The sequence below is a fragment of the Ovis aries genome, chromosome 7 (assembly GCF_016772045.2).
Source record: "Ovis aries strain OAR_USU_Benz2616 breed Rambouillet chromosome 7, ARS-UI_Ramb_v3.0, whole genome shotgun sequence".
NCBI lineage: Eukaryota > Metazoa > Chordata > Mammalia > Artiodactyla > Bovidae > Ovis > Ovis aries.
Window position 1 is genome coordinate 4,290,720 of NC_056060.1, and position 18,887 is coordinate 4,309,606.

The following is an 18,887-nucleotide window of genomic DNA, read 5'->3' on the forward strand; positions in this document are numbered from 1 at the left end:
TCCCTGGCAGCTCAGCAGTAAAAGAATCCACCTGCCAGTACAAGAGACACGCTTCCTTGGTGGCTCAGATGGGAAAGAATTTGCTTGCAATGCGGGAGACCCGGGTTCCATCTCTGCGTTGGGAAAATCCCCTGGAGAAGGGAATGGCCACCCACTCCAGTATCCTTGCCCAGAGAATCCCATGGACAGAGGATCCTGGCGGGCTACCCTTTGGCGGGTCACAGTCGGACAGAGCTGAGCAACTAGCACTTGCTCTCGGTGCTACCACTTGATTAGTAGCAGGACACTCGAAAGCCTTTCTGGAAAACCTGGAGAAGCCAGGCCTTTCACAGGTGACTGCCCCCCCCCCCCCCCCCCCACAAGCCTTCAAATAAATGGGTGGTTCATGTCTGAAAGGGGAAAAGGTAACCCTGACCCGATACCTCCGCCCAACAACCCTGGCCAAGAGCAGTCTATGACCTGACATGGCCCCGAGAGGGCTGCAAGTAGGGTGAGCACGGCACCCGGGCCTGGGCCAGCAGAGGATACCAGCCAGGCCACCTGTCTGCTGCCCTGACTCACCCCAGGCTTGTGGTGAGCACGGCCAGCTGCAGTCACCTCCTCTGCAGGACATTCTGTGCCACGGCTCCCAGGTAAGAGCCTGCAAGAAAGGGGAGGACTGCCTTTTCCAGCTGTGTCTCTTGTCCTTTATGGCAAATATTTCCTATCTCTTCCTCCCCATCAAGGCGAATCTGTGGAACCAAGCATGCATGTATTCAGTCATTTAACAAGCACTTATTGAAGCAGGTACTGAATACCAGGCGGGCTTCCCACATGGCTCAGTGGGTAAAGAAGCCACCTGTGACACAGGAAACATGGGTTCGATCCCTGGGTTGGGAAGATTCCTGGAGAAGGGCAAGGCAACCCACTCCAGTATTCTTGCCTGGAGCATCTCCATGGACCGAGGAGCCTGGCCAGCTACAGTCCATGGGGTCAGAAAGAGTCAGACACGACTGGAGCAAATAAGCACACATGCCAATACCAGGCACTGAGCTAGACCCTGGAGGCACAGCCCGAACAAGACAGACAAATTTTTGCCAACATGAAGCTCATATTTTCAATGGAGGAGCCAGATAACAAACAAGTGAGATACTGATTCTGACCAGTGCTCTAAATGAAGCATGGCATTTGGGCAGAGCAAGGACTGCAGGGAGCAAGGTCTGGAAGGACTGAAATTAGGCAGCATTACAGAATGACAGGCAAGGGAGGTTGGTGCCTTGAGCTTGCCTACCTGGGTGACAGCAATGAGAGTCAGGAAGACATAGATTCTCCTGTGGAAGAGATGACATGTATTATGGATGGAGGACAGGTGGGGGAGTAAGTGAGTGAAGGAGTCAAGCATGATTCCCATGGTTTCGTCTTGATCACGGGGTGAAGCACAACGCCATTCACCAAGAGGGCACAGACATGGGAGGGCAGGGACCAGTCAGGAGGGGGAATCCAAGAGTTTCACTGTAGCTGTGTTCAGTTTGAGATTCCTGTGGGATTACTGGAGATGCTGAGTAGGGTAGTTGATAAACAAGTCTAGAACATAGGAGGTCTGTACTGAAGTTACAAATCCAGGAATGAACACGCGGACACTGCTGAAATGTGCGACTGTGTGAGTTCACCCAGGAGAACATGCAAGTGAGAAAAGGAGGGGGCCATTGATATTATTTCCCCAACAAATCTTTCACTCTGCCCAAAACAGTCTACTTAGGTTCTAAGCATATATGGGCTCTCCAACCCCTGGACTCTGTGTGTGCAAGCACATATTTGTATACCACTCCTCCTGCCTGCAATGACTTCCTGTCACTCTCTTGTTTCCTGAAACACTCATTCTTGAGCGATTAGCTCAAACCTACCCTCTCCAGGAAGCCTTGTCTCACTAGCTCCTGAAACACTCATTCTTGAGCGATTAGCTCAAACCTACCCTCTCCAGGAAGCCTTGTCTCACTAGCTCCATTGCAAATGGCAGTCCCTCTGCTTTCTGTAAGTTGCATTTTTTCTTCATCATACATCTGGCATTTGTAAAACATTGCCTTGTGTTCTGTGTATATGTCATATTTTCCCCTAAGCAAATGATAAGTTCTTAAAAGGCAGCCTGCAAGCCTTTGTACTCCCAACACCTGGCAGATGACCCAGAAAAAAAGTTAAAGGTCTGGGTTGATCGAGAACTTTGTTTTGGTAGTTTTTGTTCCAGTGACCGGGGGATTCATCTCAAATTCCTCTACTCGGCGAGACAGCAGCTCAGCAAGAGTGCCCCAATCAAAGCCCTAAGAATGAGGCAGCAATTGTCCAATGCTTTAAAATACTTTTGGCAAGTATATGCTTGTGTCAAATAAAAAGAATGTGACTCAATCCATATTGAAAAGGACCCGATGAAAGCAGTTACCCACAGAGGAAAACCAAAGAATTAAAATGAATGCCTCTAGACTGTTCCAGCTATTTCTGCATCTATTGCTGAATGACAGTCCCATTATTTGGAACATATTTCCATGTGTTCATGCCCATTCAACACTCACTCCTACTTCCCTGGTCCCAGTTTCATACCTTACAACTTGTAGTCTTCCCACACGTTTCTAGAAGGTCTAACTGGATTCTCATGCTCCCAACAGTTTGGCCAGCACCCAGGATTGAGCCCCACATTTTCACTCTTTTGGTTGTATTGGCAAGACCTCCCCATCACAGCTCTCCCCACACGACCCCTCACTTCTCTAGGTGTATTTGTCTCAACCCATTATCCCAAGCTATGACCAACCTAGACAGCATATTAAAAAGCAGAGGCATTACTTAGCCAACAAAGGTCCATCTAGTCAAAGCTATGGTTTTTCCAGTAGTCATGTATGGATGTGAGATTTGGACTATAAAGGAAGCTGAGCACCAAAGATATGATGCTTTTGAACTGTGGTGTTGGAGAAGATTCTTGAACGTCCCTTGGACTGCAAGGAAATCAAACCAGTCCATCCTAAAGGAAATCAGTCCTGAATATTCATTGGAAGGACTGATGTTGAAGCCGAAACTCCAATACTTTGGCTACCTGATGCAAAGAGCTGACTCACTGGAAAAGACCCTTGCAAAAAGAAAGATTGAAGGCAAGAGAAGGGGACAACAGAGGATGAGATGGTTGGATGGTAACACCAACTCAATGGACATGAGTTTGAGCAAGCTCTGGGAGTTGGTGGTGGACAGGGAAGCCTGGAGTGCTGCAGTCCACGGGGTCACAAAGAGTAGGACATGACTGAGCAACTGACCTGAAGTGGTTATCCCAACAGCCTCCAGTTCTTCCAGGTGCCCTTCATCTGGGCTCTCCCTGTCCAGTGACCCACAGCAGAGCTCTCCAATGAGACACCACATTCTTCAACTCCCAATTTCTCTTTAAAGGTGCAGCCAGCACACCCCCAAGTGTGTAGAGGCCAGTGGTTGTGATCATATTGAATTAAATCAAGCTGTTTTGACTCAGTTTTCCAAAGTGAACTTTTACTGACAGTTGAGTCATATCTGTTTTCCACAGATGATATTATTACCCCTTTCTGACTCATGTTTCACTTCAAAGCTAGTATAACTTGAACGTCCCAGTTGACTGTGACCCTTCTTTTTTGCTTCCAGGAGCAGCAGCCACAGCTCAGCTCCCAGGGCTCAGCCTGCAGATAGTGGGCTGTGAAATAGGACCCAAGTTGGAACAGATCCACTTAAAATTGCTGCATGATCTTCAGCTAGTTGGTCTGAACCTGTTTCCTAATATGAAACATGAAGGATAAAAACACTAAAGGGGCTTCCCTGGTGGCTCAGTGGATAAGAATCTGCCTGCCAACGCAGGAGACACGGGTTTGATCCCTGGTCCAGGAAGATCCCACATGCTTTAAGCCCATGTGCCACAAGTCCTGAGCCCATGAACCACAACTACTGAAGCCCACATACCCTAGCCCCCATGCTACACAAAAGAAGCCACCGCAATGAGCAGCCCACACGCTGCAACTAGAGAGGAGCCTGCTTGCAGCAAGTACTTGACCTCCTGACACCTGTTTCTTCAGTTGAAAAACAGAATAACAGTGCCTTGGACAGCCAAGGAGATCCAACCAGCCCTTCCTAAAGGAAATCAGTCCTGAATATTCATTGGAAGGACTGATGCTGAAGCTGAAACTCCAATACTTTGGCCACCTGATGCGAAGAGCTGACTCACTGGACAAGGCCCTGATGCTGGGAAAGATTGAAGGCTGGGGAAGGGGACGACAGAGGATGAGATGGTTGGATGGCATCACCAGCTCTATGGACATGCATTTGAGCAAGCTCCGGGAGTTGGTGATGGACAAGGAGGCCTGGCATGCTGCGGTTCACGTGGTAGCAAAGAGTCGGACATGACTGATCAACTGAACAAAACTTAAAAAAAAAGAAAAAGAAACTATGAAGTACTATAGTGAAGATTAAAACAGATAACAAATGGAGAACTCCTGGAAACAAGTCTCACATAGAGGTGGGAGCTCAGTAACATTAGGTTGAATCATACCCAACTGCCATTTGTATAGATCAGAATGACCAAATACTGACAATTTCATAGAGTTCAACATGCCATTAGCTTGCTACTCAGGTATCCAGGAGGTCTAGTCGGCTGGAGTTCTGGGTACAGAAGTGATGGAGCCTCAGAGTTAACTTGTATTTAAATCATCAAAGAATCAAGGCATGTCAGCACCCTACTAGATGCTGTCAAGGCTGGGAGATTTTCTTGACTCTGAGCTAGTGAATCAAATCTAATTTTAGAGCTAGTCTAACAATGTGGTTAGGAGCCTAGACTCAGGGGACACATTTCCTGGGATCAAACCCCAGCTCTGCTAGTCCCTAGCTTTGTGACTTTTAATAAGTTTTTTAAATAGTCTGAGTCTCAGTTTTCTATGACATGGATAATACAGGGCTGTTGCGAACCAAGTAAGTTAGTATATGTTAAGTTCTTAGAATGGGGCCAAGTTCCTCTTTCTCTTCTTAAAGGCATTAAGCTCACGTTATACTGAGCAACTGAACACCAAGTGGACTGTGCCTCAAACATAGGTTCATGTCCTCGGGCTAGTTTAGGTTCTCAGCCTAATGGCTCTGATGCTTACGCTTCACGGAGTCCCAGATATGCAGTTGGGAAGTAATCAGGGGCATCTAAATAAGGCAAAGGGAAAGGGTTTCCAGGACTTCAGTGGTGGTCCAGTGATTAAGAATCCACCTTTCAGTGCAAGGGTCGCAGGTTCAATCCCTGATTGGGGACCTTAGATCCCCCATGCCACTAAGCCCATGCACCACAACTGCTGAGCCTGCGTGTTCTGGAGCCTGTGACCCACAGCTGCAGAAAAGCACACAGCAAAAGGTTCCGTGTACTGCAAATAAGCCCCAGTGTGGCCAAATAAATTTCTTTTTTTTTTTTTTTAAAGGAAAAGCGTTTCAAAAGTTTCTGCTAGAACAGATTCAGTTCAATTCAGTTGCTCAGTTGTGTCTGACTCCTTGCGACCCCATGAATCATAGCACGCCAGGCCTCCCTGTCCATCACCATCTCCTGGAGTTAGGTATCTCATAATCAGCATAAAAATTTGCCTTCTCCATAACCCTCATGACAAGTGAGACTGTCCACCTACACCTCTCAGGCTGCCATTTAGAACACATTTACATATATATATTACATTTGCATATAAATATACCACATCTTTTGTTAGTGACATATCTGGAAGAGCACTTAAACCTCTCAAACTGTTCTCTGAATTAACATCTTTTCTTCTTGGATCTCAGAAGGAAAGGTAGGGAAATATAAGATTGGGAACTGAGCAGCCTCGGGTCTTGCTCTGGGCTTTTCCTTCCCGTAGAGCAGAGGTCCTCCGGGCTCTGATGTCTGATGATCTGAGGTGGAGCTGGTGAAATAATAGTAGACATAAAGTGCACAATAAATGTAATGTGCTTGAATCATCCGCAAACCAACCCCTCCACTTCCTGGTCTGTGGAGGTGAAAAAATTATCTTCCACGAAACCGGTTCCTGGTGTCAGAAAGTAAGTGAAGTAGCTTCCTTCACCATTCTGATGATGGGTAGATTTCAACTCTAAGGGTTCAAGCCTCACTCTGTTCCAGAGAGATGTTGGAAGAATGAGGGGAAAAGGTGGTCCTCCAAGTGGAGCACATGTGATTAAAGACTGAGAGTATGAAGTCATTGCAGCTGCCGGGATGACAGATGGGTCCGGGGCTATCTGCTGCTAACTGTGGTCTCTCCGTGAGGACAGTGACAGAAGCCTGAGATGTTCACCTGCCTCCTGGTGCTGCTGACAAAGGATGCTTGCTCCCAAGACACAAATATTTGCAGTTTTTACTTGCCAGCTCTATCGTCAGTGACTCTCATCTGTCTGTGATGAGTGGAGAAAGTCCTTAGAGTATAAATTAATGGAACTTATCATCACTCTCTTGAACCCTTTCGAATTTCCTCATTATCCTTCTGAAATGTTGTTCACAGGGTGGAGTGGGGTGTCTGTGTGTGTGCCTCATTCTGCAACTTAAGCAATATTCATTCTTTCATTTCTTTGATGGCTTCTTCCCTCTAGCCTCTTTGTTCTTTCCTTGTGAAACTCTTATTAGAAGGCTGTGGGAATTGCTAGCTCAGTTTCCCAAGTTTCTTAACTCTTCTCACCTATTTTTTTCTTTTTGTCCTTTTGCATGCATGATGTTCTGGGTCAGTTTTTTAGGTCAACCTTCATACTCTTCCTTTCTGTCACTGTGCTGTGCTCTTCAGCAGAGGAATATTTCAGTAATAAAACTAACATGAAGAAAACTGCAAAAACTTGCAGAAGGTCAAAATGACCAAAAGAAATGGAAAGATTTACCCTATTCTTGAACAAGAAGACACAGTAACATAGAATCGACAGTTCTCAAATTAACCAATAAATCCAAAGCAATTTTAGTAAAAACCCCAAGAGAATTCTTTTTAAGAGACAAGTGATCTAAAGTTAATTGGGATATGTCTTAAGAATTAAGATTTCTATCACCTTTTTTTGCTTGGGACGCCACTGACTGATAATAAACGAACTTCAACAACAGAAAAATAGAAACCTACAAAAGACAAAGAGAATAAACAGGACAAACAGACAAGAGAATTTAATGAAATTTTGGAAGACAGAACCAGGTAGAGAAGTTTGGTGTTGTTCAGTCACTCAGTTGTGTCCAACTATTTGTGACTTCATGGCACGCCAGGTTTCCCTGTCCTTCACCATCTCCCAGAGCTTGTTCAAACTCATGTCCATTGAGTCAATGACGCCATCCAATCATTTCATCCTCTGTTGTCCCCTTCTCCTCTTTCCCTCAATCTTCCCCAGCATCAGGGTCTTTTCTAATGAGTCATCTCTTCGCATCAGGTGGCCAAAGTATTGGACTTTCAGCTTCAGCATCAGTCCTTCCAATGAATATTCAGGACTGATTTCCTTTAGGATGGACTGGTTGGATCTCCTTGCAGTCCAAGGGACTCTCAAGAGTCTTCTCCAGCACCACAGCTCAAAAGCATCGATTTTTTGTTGATAAAGAAGCAACAAAGCCTTCGTTATGGTCCAACACTCATATCTATACATGACTACTGGAAAAACCGTAGTTTGAATATACGGACCTTTGTCAGTAAAGTGCTGTCTCTGTGTTTTAACACACTGTCTAGGTTTGTCATAGCTTTTCTTCCAAGGAGCAAGCATATTTAATTTCATGGTGGCAGTCACCATCTGCAGTGATTTTGGAGCCCAAGGAAACAAAATTCGTCACTGTTTACTTTTTCCCCCTCTATTTGCCATGAAGTGATGGGACCGGATGCCATAATCTTAGTGTCAAGTTTCAAGCCAGCCTTCTCACTCTCCTCTTTCACCCTCATCAAGAGGCTCTTTAGTTTCTCTTCGCTTTCTGCCATTAGGGTGGTATCATCTGCTTATCTGAGGCTATTAATATTTCTCCTGGCAATCTTGATTCCAGCTTGTACTTCATCCAGTCTGGCATTTCACATATTGTACTCTACATATAAGTCAAACAAGCAGGGTGACAATATACAGTCTTGACGTATTCCTTTCCCAATTTGGAACCAGTTTGTTTCATTGTCCAGTTCTAACTGTTGCTTCTTGTCCTGCACACAGGCTTTTCAGGAAGCAGGAGAGGTGGTCTTGTGTTCCCATTTCTTAAAGAATTTTCCACAGTTTGTTGTGATCCACACAGTCAAAGGCTTTAGTGTAGTCAATGAAGCAGAAGGAGATGTTCTTTTTAATGTGGTTTTTTAAAAATTCCATTACTTTTTCTATGAACCAATGGATGTTACCAATTTGATCTCTGGTTCCTTTGCCTTTGCAAATCCAGCTTAAACATCTGGAAGTTCTCGGTTCATGTACTACTGGAGGCTAGCTTGAAGGATTTTGAGCATTACCTTGTTAACATGTGAAATGAACACAATTCTACAGTACTTTGAACATTCTTTGGCATTGTCTTTCTTTGGAACTAGAATGAAAACTGACCTTTTCCAGTTCTGTGGACACTGCTGAGTTTTCCAAATTCAGTGCTGGCATACTGAGCGCAGCACTTTAACAGCACTTTTTTTAAGGGTTTGATACAGCTCAGCTGGAACTTCATCACCTCCACTAGCTTTGCTGGTAGTAATGCTTCCTAAGGCCATTTGACTTTACACTCCAGATGTCTGGCTCTAGGTGAGTGACTACACCAATGTGGTTATATGGGTCTTTAAGACCTTTTTGGTATAATTCTTCTGTGTATTCTCACCACCTCTTCTTAATATCTTCTGCTTCTATTAGGTCCATACCATTTCTGTCCTTTATTGAGCTCATCTTTGCATGAAATGTTCCCTTGGTATCTCCAATTTTCTTGAAGAGATCTCTACTTTTTTCCTATTCTATTGTTTTTCCTCTATTTCTTTGCATTGTTCACTTAAGAAGGCTTTCTTATCTCTTCTTGTTGTTCTCAGGAACCCTACTTTCAGTTGGGTATACCTTTCCATTTCTCCTTTGTCTTTCACATCTCTTCTTTTCTCAGCTATTTGTAAGGCCTCCTCAGACAACCACTTTGCTTTCTTGCATTTCTTTTTCTCAGGGCTGGTTTTGGTCACCACCTACTGTACATGTCACGAACCTCCATCCAAAGTTCTTCAGGCACTCAGTCTATCAGATCTAATCCCTTGAACCTATTTGTCACCTGCACTGTATAATCATAAGGGATTTAATTTAGGTCATATCTGAGTGGACTAGTGGTTTTCCCTATTTTCTTCAATTTAAGCCTGAATTTTGTAATAAAGAGTTCATGATCTGAGCCACAGTCAGCTCAAGGTCTTGTTTTTGCTGACTGTATAGAGCTTCTCCATCTCTGGCTGCAAAGAGTATAATCAATCTGATTTCAGTACTGACCATCTGGTGATGTCCATGTGTAGAGTTGTCTCTTGAGTTGTTGGAAGAGGGTACTTACTATGATGAGATCATTCTCTTGGTAAAACTCTGTTAGCTTTTGCTCTGCTTCATTTTATATTTCAAGGCCAAACTTGTCTGTTACTCCAAGTATCTCTTGATTTTCTACTTTTGCATTTCAATCTTCTACGATAAAAAGGACTTTTTTTTTTTTTTGGTGTTAGTTCTAGAAGGTCTTGTAGCTCTTCATAAAACTATTCAAATTCAGCTTCTTCAGCACTAGTGGTTGGGCATAGACTTCGATTACTGTGATGTTGAATGGTTTGCTCGGAAATGAACAGAGATCATTCTGTCATTCTTGAGATTGCACCCAAGTACTACATTTCAGACACTTTTGTTGACTATGAGGGCTATTCCATTTCTTCTAAGGGATTCTTGTCCACAGCAGTAAATATATCAGTCATCTGAATTAAATTCACACATTCCCATCTATTTTAGTTCACTGATTCCTAAAATGTCAATATTCACTTTTGCCACCTCCTGCCTGACCACGCCCAATTTACCTCAATTCATGGACCTGGCGTGCTGCAGTCCATGGGATCACAAAGAGTCAGACACGACTGAGCAACTGAACTGACTAACCTAGGGGGCTTCATCTCTGAGTGTCATATATTTTTGCTTTTTCATACTGTTCATGAGGTCCTCAAGGCAAGAATACAGAATTGGTTTGGAATTCCCTCCTCCAGTAAACCTCATTTTGTCTCTCCGACATGACCCGTCCATCTTGGGTGGTCCTGCACAGCATGGCTCACAGCTTCATTGAGTTACACAAGGCTGTGATCCACGTGATCATTTTAGTTAACTTTCTGTGATTGTGGTTTTCATCCTGGAGACTATGGGATTATAGTTCTTCTGAGGACTGGGTTGCCTCAGGCCAAACAACTAGCAGGGAGGGAGAACGGCTCCACCCACCAGCAGACAAGTAGATTAAAGATTTACTGAGCAAGGCCCTGCCTACCAGAGCAAGACCCAGTTTTTTGTTTTTTAAAAGCAAGAACTTTAAACCCACAGATAGAGAAGAGGTAAGTGACTTATCATGGCAGAGGAAGCAATGGTCTGTTTTGGCCACCTCATACGAAGAGTTGACTCATTGGAAAATACTCTGATGCTGGGAGGGATTGGGGGCAGGAGGAGAAGGGGACGACAGAGGATGAGATGGCTGGATGGCATCACTGACTCGATGGACGTGAGTCTGAGTGAACTCCAGGAGTTGGTGATAGACAGGGAGGCCTGGCGTGCTGCGATTCATGGGGTCGCAAAGAGTCAGACATGACTGAGCGACTGAACTGAACTGAACTGAACTGAAGTGAGTCAGGTCATCTCAGTGGAAAACCTGAGCTACTCAGCTTTGGAGATGGAAGGTACACTGAAGGACTCAGTTGTGGTGAGAGGCCAAAAATGGAGTAATCATATCCTTCCCTCAACGCACATAGTCAGGCCACTAATTTTCCTGATTGGTCATTTAAGAGTTATTTTCTGTATAACTTGATGAGAAAGACTGAGATTCAGGGTTACCCAGATGGAGGCAGCAGTGGGAAGGCACATGGAAGTCTGAAAGAGAAATGGTTGAATTACTTAGTTATCTCTCCCAAAACTGTCCCCCTAAGCTGACAGATACATGAAGAACAGCAGAAGATTCTTTTTTTTTCCATTTATGGGGAATATTTTATTAATTTCAAATACAGACTCTTATAATTAAAGCAAAGTAAAGCAGAACAAAATAAAACATACATCTCCATGCAATGCAACTATAAAAATAAAATCTGAAACAAGATACAAAGAAGCAGACAGAACAAATGAAGAAAATGAAGGAAAACATAAGAACAAGAAGCACAATAGGACCCCATATAAGATGGTAGTTAGGCTCTTGGACTTTAAACATATAGCAGAATTGTTTTCCAAGGAAATTGGATTACGTAAACACTGAATTATTAGGCTTCAAATCATCTACTTTCACTAAAGAAATTTCTGTTTTCTAGAGGAATGTATATAATAAACATTTTAACCCAATAATGACTTAATAATCTTTAGCCTAAGCCTCTCATTTTTATCCAGATATTTGAATTGTTATTTTATAATGACCACAGAAACAGTCATAGAAATGTGAAAAATAAGGTAAGCACCTGAAAAACAATTAACATTTATTGTGGCATATACTGAGAAAATAAAAGAAAAAAAAATGAATTTTCATAGTTGGTTTTTAATGACCAAGAAATCTGTAAAATAGTGATGAACATGAGAAACAGACATTTGGAGTGGGGAATGATTTAAGAGGTACCTAATTAAGTGATATAGCGCTGATTCAGAGAAAAACAAGATTAATATAGGGCATAGAAATCAGAGAGGGCCTTATGGAACTCTTTCTCCAGGATCACCCTTCAAACAGAACTGTAAAATCAACTCTTCATTTCTCCTCAAAGAAATGTTCTCTTTCTGGGATAGCCTTCTTTTTGGTCTGATTCTTTTCTTGCAGTGTTGAACAACTCATCATGACAGTTCAGTTTTTTTGTTTTGGGGGGGTTTTTCGTCACTTTGTCACTTACTGTTTTTATCTTTGATGATGCTTTCAAAGATTCCAATGTATACTGTCCTATTTTTATCTTCCAAAATTATTTTTGACCCTTAGAGCATATTAATAAGATTTTTCCTCAAGTGTCATAGGATATTTCCACTTTTAAAAATATATTTATTATCTATAAAATATCTATTATGTCAAATTCCATATTCATCTTGGAACTTTTATTAGACCCCCCTGTGTTTATCATTTTGTTTTGTTTTTATTTTTATTTTTATTTTTATTTTATCCTACTTTACAATACTGTATTGGTTTTGCCATACATTGACATGAATCCACCAAGAGTGTACATGAGTTCCCAAACATGCACCCCCCTCCCACCTCATGAGTTCCCAAACATGCACCCCCCTCCTACCTCCCACCCCATATCATCTCTCTGGATCATCCCCATGCACCAGCCCCAAGCATCCTGTATCCTGCATCAAACATAGACTGGCGATTCATTTCTTACATGATAGTATACATGTTTCAGTGCCATTCTCCCAAATCATCCCACCCTCTCCCTCTCCCTCAGAGTCCAAAAGTCCGCTCTACACATCTGTGTCTCTTTTTCTGTCTCACATACAGAGTCATCATTACCATCTTTCTAAACTCCATATATATGTGTTAGTATACTGTATTGGTGTCCTTCTTTCTGGCTTACTTCACTCTGTATAATAGGCTCCAGTTTCATCCACCTCATTAGAACTGATTCAAATATATTCTTTTTCATGGCTGAGTAATACTCCATTGTGTATATGTACCACAGCTTTCTTATCCATTTGTCTGCTGATGGACATCTAGGTTGTTTCCATGTCCTGGCTATTATAAACAGTGCTGTGATGAACATTGGGGTACACGTGTATTCAATTCTGGTCTCCTCGGTGTGTATGCCCAGAAGTGGGATTGCTGTGTCATAAGGCAGTTCTATTTCCAGTTTTTTAAGGAATCTCCACACTGTTCTCCATAGTGGCTGTACTAGTTTGCATTCCCACCAACACTGTAAGAGGGTTCCCTTTTCTCCACACCCTCTCTAGCATTTATTGCTTGCAGACCTTTGGATCGCAGCCATTCTGACTGGTGTGAAGTGGTACCTCACTGTGGTCTTGATTTGCATTTCTCTAATAATCAGTGATGTTGAGCATCTTTTCACGTGTTTGTTAGCCATCCGTATGTCTTCTTTGGAGAAGAAGATTCTTTCTCGACTAAAGGCTCTAAAGAAAAGCTTCCAGTTTTCTGTCCTCTCCTTCTCTCTCTCTCTCTATTTTATGAACCCCCTCTGCTTGAACACCTCTAAATGGACCCGACAAGGTTCATAAGTCCTGTCCACTCACACAGGGCCCCCAAACACTAGAGGCCCACTCTTAAATACGAACAGAGCACCAAGGCTCCCAGACAATTGAGGGAAACCTCTACCACAAAAGAGAAAGACCAGCATGAAAATAAGGGGAAAAATATCTAGAAGAAACAAACAGAAGGAGATATAACATTTAAAAATCTAGGATTATAGGGAAATAAGTGAAGATACTGTCTCTTTACACCCAGAAATAGAGGTTACATAAAAGGATAAATCAAAGAACAAAAGATAAACTTTTCCTCTAGAAATAAAAATTTAATCAAAATAAAACATTAAATAGAAAAGTTGGAGAATAAAGTTGAGGAAAAAGCTAGTTCTTTTAAGAACTGGCACCAAAAAAGAACACTACAAATTAGGAAAGACGAGATAACTATGGTAGAGGATGCACCCAAGAGGTCAATCACCCAACCAAAAGGATTTCTTAAAAAAGAAAAAAGAGAAAATTGAGAAGTGGGAAATATCAAAGCAATATGGCAAAAATATTTCTTAGCAGTAAAAACAAAAATCTCCAAATTGAAAGTGTCTCTTTCTTACCTAAGAAAATGAATGGTACAAGACCCACATCAAAATACGTAAGTTGAGATGTCAGAGTTCTGAGGGAAAAGAAATGATCATAATGGGGATCATAATGGTCTCCAAAGAGGAAAAAAAATCTTATTGACAAGGAAACAGGCATCAGGAGGAGTAGGATTTTTCAACAGCTACAGTGAGTGCTAGAGATCAACGAATGTAGGGATCAATAAGACAGTGTCTTCAACTAAGTGAAGGAAAACTAAGTTTCAACCTAGAAGATATACTCAGAAGGATAAGAACTCTATGATACAACTTCCTATTCCTTCTTTTAAAAAGCAACTGGAGGACTTTCAAATCCCTTAATGACAGGTTAGAGTCATTAGACCTTTTCATGTAGGTCAACTGTTGAATGGAAAAGAATGTACAGAATACACAGACACACACACACACACACACACACACACACACACACAATCAGTTCAATTCAGTTCAGTCTCTCAGTCATGTCCGACTCTTTGCGACCCCATGAACCACAGCACAGGGCCTCCCTGTCCATCACCAACTCCCGGAGTCCACCCAAACCCATATCCATTGTGTCGGTGATGCTATCCAACCATCTCATCCTCTGTTGTCCCCTCCTCCTCCTGCCTTCAATCATTCCCAGCATCAGGGTCTTTTCAAATGAGTCAGCTCTCCGCATCAGGTGGCCAAAGTACTGGAGTTTCAGCTTATATATATATATGTATATATATATACATAATTACTGTGAAGTGAAGTGAGAGTCACTCAGTCGTGTCTGACTCTTTGTGATCCCATGAACTATACAGTCCATGAAATTCTCATCTCCAGGCCAGAATACTGGAATGAGTAGCCTTTCCTTTCTCCATGGGATCTTCCCAACCCAGGAATCGAACCTAGGTCTCCCACATTGCAGGCGGGTTCTTTACCAGCTGAGCCACAAGGGAAGCACAAGAACACTGGAGGGGGTAGCCCACTCCAGTGGATCTTCCTGATCCAGGAATCGAACCACAGCCTCCTGCGCTGCAGGTGGATTCTTCATCAACTGAGCTATCAGGGTACTATATGTAGCATTATATACTTAAATACATTAAATCATAATTAATATATTTTATAAATATGAATAGTAAATATTATATTTAAACTTTTCATAAAAGCATCAAAGAGCTTATGAGATGGCAAAGGATTACCACGCCAAATCTGAGTCCCATGTCAAGAATTCAAAGTTATTTTGCCCTGATTGGGAGGAAACAGCGGCACTATGGAGCTGGGGTATTTGGCAGCCTCAGCAGGCAAAACAGAAAAAAGGGCCTGCCCAGTGGAGAGTCTGACAAATATCCACGCGTTAAATTGAGGTCCCACAGGACTTTACTCTTAGAGCGGAGCTTCCCAAATGTGTCTGCACATGAGCATCATTAGGGAGCTTTTGAAAATTTCTAAGTTCAGGCCACACCACAGACCAATTAAATCACAGTCTCCAGAGGTGGGGCAGAGGTCTCCCTGTATTTTGAAGCTTCCCAGATGGTTCCCGTGTACCAATGAGTTTTGGAACCACCACTCAGGGAGAAAGAGTGAACTGGCCGTAACAGTTCCCACATGGATGACTCGGGAGCTCTCAAGTCGTTCAACCTCAGGCCCAACCAAGTGGAGTCAGGGTGTGACAGCAAGAAGCTGTGAAAGAGCAGGCCAGGTGCCGAGCTGGTGCCGTGATGTTTCCATTCACTGCTCATGTCAATGTTTATATGGCAAGTGCTGATTCTGCTCCTGCTTTCAGAGCCTCTGAGCGCATGGATCATCACACAAGGAACATCGATTATGTCTGGGCTGCTCAAGTGTCTCGCAGACTGTGAGTGGCTAAGCTTTCAACACAACCCGGCCCTCAGCTCACAGCAGATTTGATAACGGCAACACCAGCCTCGAGTGGCACACAGCTACCCTGTGGGTGTGAAACACTCCAACTTTGCCCATATGTCTAAGTCTATATGGAGCATCTCATTTTCTAAATTGAGTCAGAAAATTTAGACCTGAATTCTAATTCCAGCTTCTCTTCTAAAAAGCTCCCATCTACTCCCAAGGCCTCAGGATCCTCAAGTGGAAAAGGTAGTGGTTGGCCTAGGAAGCCACTGTCGTCCCCTCCTCCTCTGTCACTCTGTGGAACTGCACTTCTGGGGTCAGCTGTCATCTGGCTGTTGGACCTCAAAAAACATTCTCTGGGCCTCAGTTTCTTCATTTGTTACAGTGGTGCCAAAACAATAAGCACCTCACAAGGAGGTGGTGGGCTTTCAGTGGGACAGTGTACAGGGCAACAAGCAGCAAGTGAGTGCATACAGTAGGAACTCAATAAATGTTAGCTTGCACTCTCCCAGGTTCTCCACCTGAGAAAACAGAATGATACTTACAGGTCTATCTTAGGAAAGTTTAAATGAGCTACGGAGAGAGGCAGAAGGTGCTTGGTATTAAGAAAAGCACATACAAGAAAGAAAACATAAGCAAATGAAGGAACTATTATTGTCCACAAATAGGCTGAGGTCAGAGGTTCAGACACAGCAGGAGCAGATTTGATATGCCTGATAAATTTATTAAACAAACTAAAATCATGAACACCTGAAAACTAAAAACCATTTGCTTACAGCTCTGGGTTCATCTTAGATGAGGCTGAAAGAAGGCAAAGGAAGAAGCTCCAAAGATTCTAAGGCTTGCTGGGCCCCGAAGTCGGGCCTGGGGGGCGGCGGAGTGGCAGAGTGACTGCTGAAGGACAGGAGGCGCCACGGCCAAGAGAGCGTCTGGTGATGAGGGCTGAGGCGGAGGGCGGCGCGGAACGGCCCAGTGCGACTGACCGAGTAACATGAGGGAATTATGCTTCTCTGCTTGTGAAAATAGGTGAGACACTTTCACCTAGGAGGGGAATCACCACAAAACAACAGTGCGCCTGCTCCAGCTTAGGGGCCTTACAGGGACTGAGCTCTTGGGTCTGTGGGCAGTGGGCCTTTTCCTGGGGGCCCAGAGGGAAGCAGCAGCCGTGGGCTGGTTAGAGAGATACGAAAGCTCAGGCCTGGAATTTGAGCTTGGCTGCAGGGTATTTTTTTCCTATCGCTTTATTACGAAAAATCTCAAATGTACAGCACAGTTGAAAGCACTTTGCAGTGAATGCTGGCACAATCCTATCTGGATTCAATCATTGTTTTACTACACTTTCTTTTTTAAAAACTATTTATTTAGCTGTGCTGGTTCTTAGTTGTGGCATGCAAGATCTTTGATCCTCGTGGTGGCATGTGGGATCATGCAGGTCTTTAGTTGTGGCATGTGGGATCTAGTTTCTGACTGGGCATCAAACCTGGGCCCCCTGAGTCTTAGCTGCTGGACCACCAGGAAGTCCCTCATTTCACAATACTTGCTTGATCACATCCATTCATCTATCCCTCTCTCCATCCATTACTCCATGCTAACTTGGGTGCATTTAAAGTGATGTACAGGCCTTAATACCCTTCCCCCTAAATACTTCAGCAAGCAGATTATTAATTAGAGCTCAGTATTATTTTTACAGATTTTTACTTCTGATACAAAATTTACATACTACGAAAGGCACAAATACTAGGATAACAGGTGCTGTGTTTCGACAAATGCATGCACCTGGCTGACCCAGACCCCTATCAGAGGTAGAGTATCCCATCACCTATAGATTTGTTACATGACCTTGGACAGGAGCCTGTTTACCTCTGATTTCAGCATGTTCCAAACTTTTGTGATCATAGAACTCTTTTTCCAAGCCAAGTTCCAAAATCTGTCTTAAACAATTCAGCTTAGATGAAATGTTAAATACCATTCAAGCCACCATTCTTCCTCCTCAGTTGAAGAAATCTGAGAAATGGAGATGTTATTTATCTCAGATTCCTAAGTTGGCAGCACACTTACAACAGGAAATAAATACTTAACAACCTCTCCAAACCAGGAAATATACTAGGTGTGGGGTTGCTGGAAAGATGAAATATGATTACATATGTGAAATGCCTGGCCTTGTGTCTGGCACAAGCAGAGACCAAATATCACTAGTGCTTTTCTCTTTTCCACACTAATGTTTTAGCATGTTCACATGGCTAAGATAGTATATGCACACCTTTCATCTCATTCTAGTATAACAACAATCCATGAGGCAGGCAGAGGAGGCATTTTCGTCCTCAGTTTTTGGGAGATTATATGGCTTGTCCTGATCATTATCAGTAAGTAAGGGTGGCAGCAGGACTTAAGCTGAGTCTCCTGACCCTAAGTAATTTCAGACAATAGATTTAGGAGCTTTGTCCATGTTCCTCCCAAGCCGTCTGGGACTAGAGAGGAAGGTGAATTTGAAAATGCTAAGAAGGATATATTTGGTTCCCAGGTACAGAAACCCAACCTGAACTTACTGAAGAAGAATTTATTGGCTCTTATAATAGAAAGAATCTCCCTCCCCCCTGCAACCCAGCCTTCAATAGCCTCTTGTCTGGGCTCCATTCTCAGGCACCACCACCCTCATGGAGGTGAGATGGCCATGAGAAAGTCTTTGTTTACATTCATCCAGGTGAGCAATCTCAAAAGAAAAAAGAGAATTTTCTTTTGCAATGTTGAGTAAAAATCCAAGGATTAAGTTTACTAAACTAACTTGTTTCACATGCCCATTTTGGAAGCAATTACTATTATTATTTAAAAGGATGGACTCTGTTCTCCTCCTATTACTGGGGATAGGGAGGGTCAGCTCCTCCCACAGCCTGAAAGAGCAGGAGCATGTGTTCTCCAGGAAAATGAATATCCTATTATCAGAGGAAAGGGGAAATGGATGAAGGATGCTAGGCAGCAAAACCTAGTCAACAAAACTACGTTTAACGAAACTATCGGGTCACCTGGATCAACTTACATTGTTGGAAGTGCATCAGTCAGCAGTTTCCTGGAACTCTCCAAGCCCAGGCTTTAGAGGTTTTCACAGAGGTTTCACTACATAGGCAC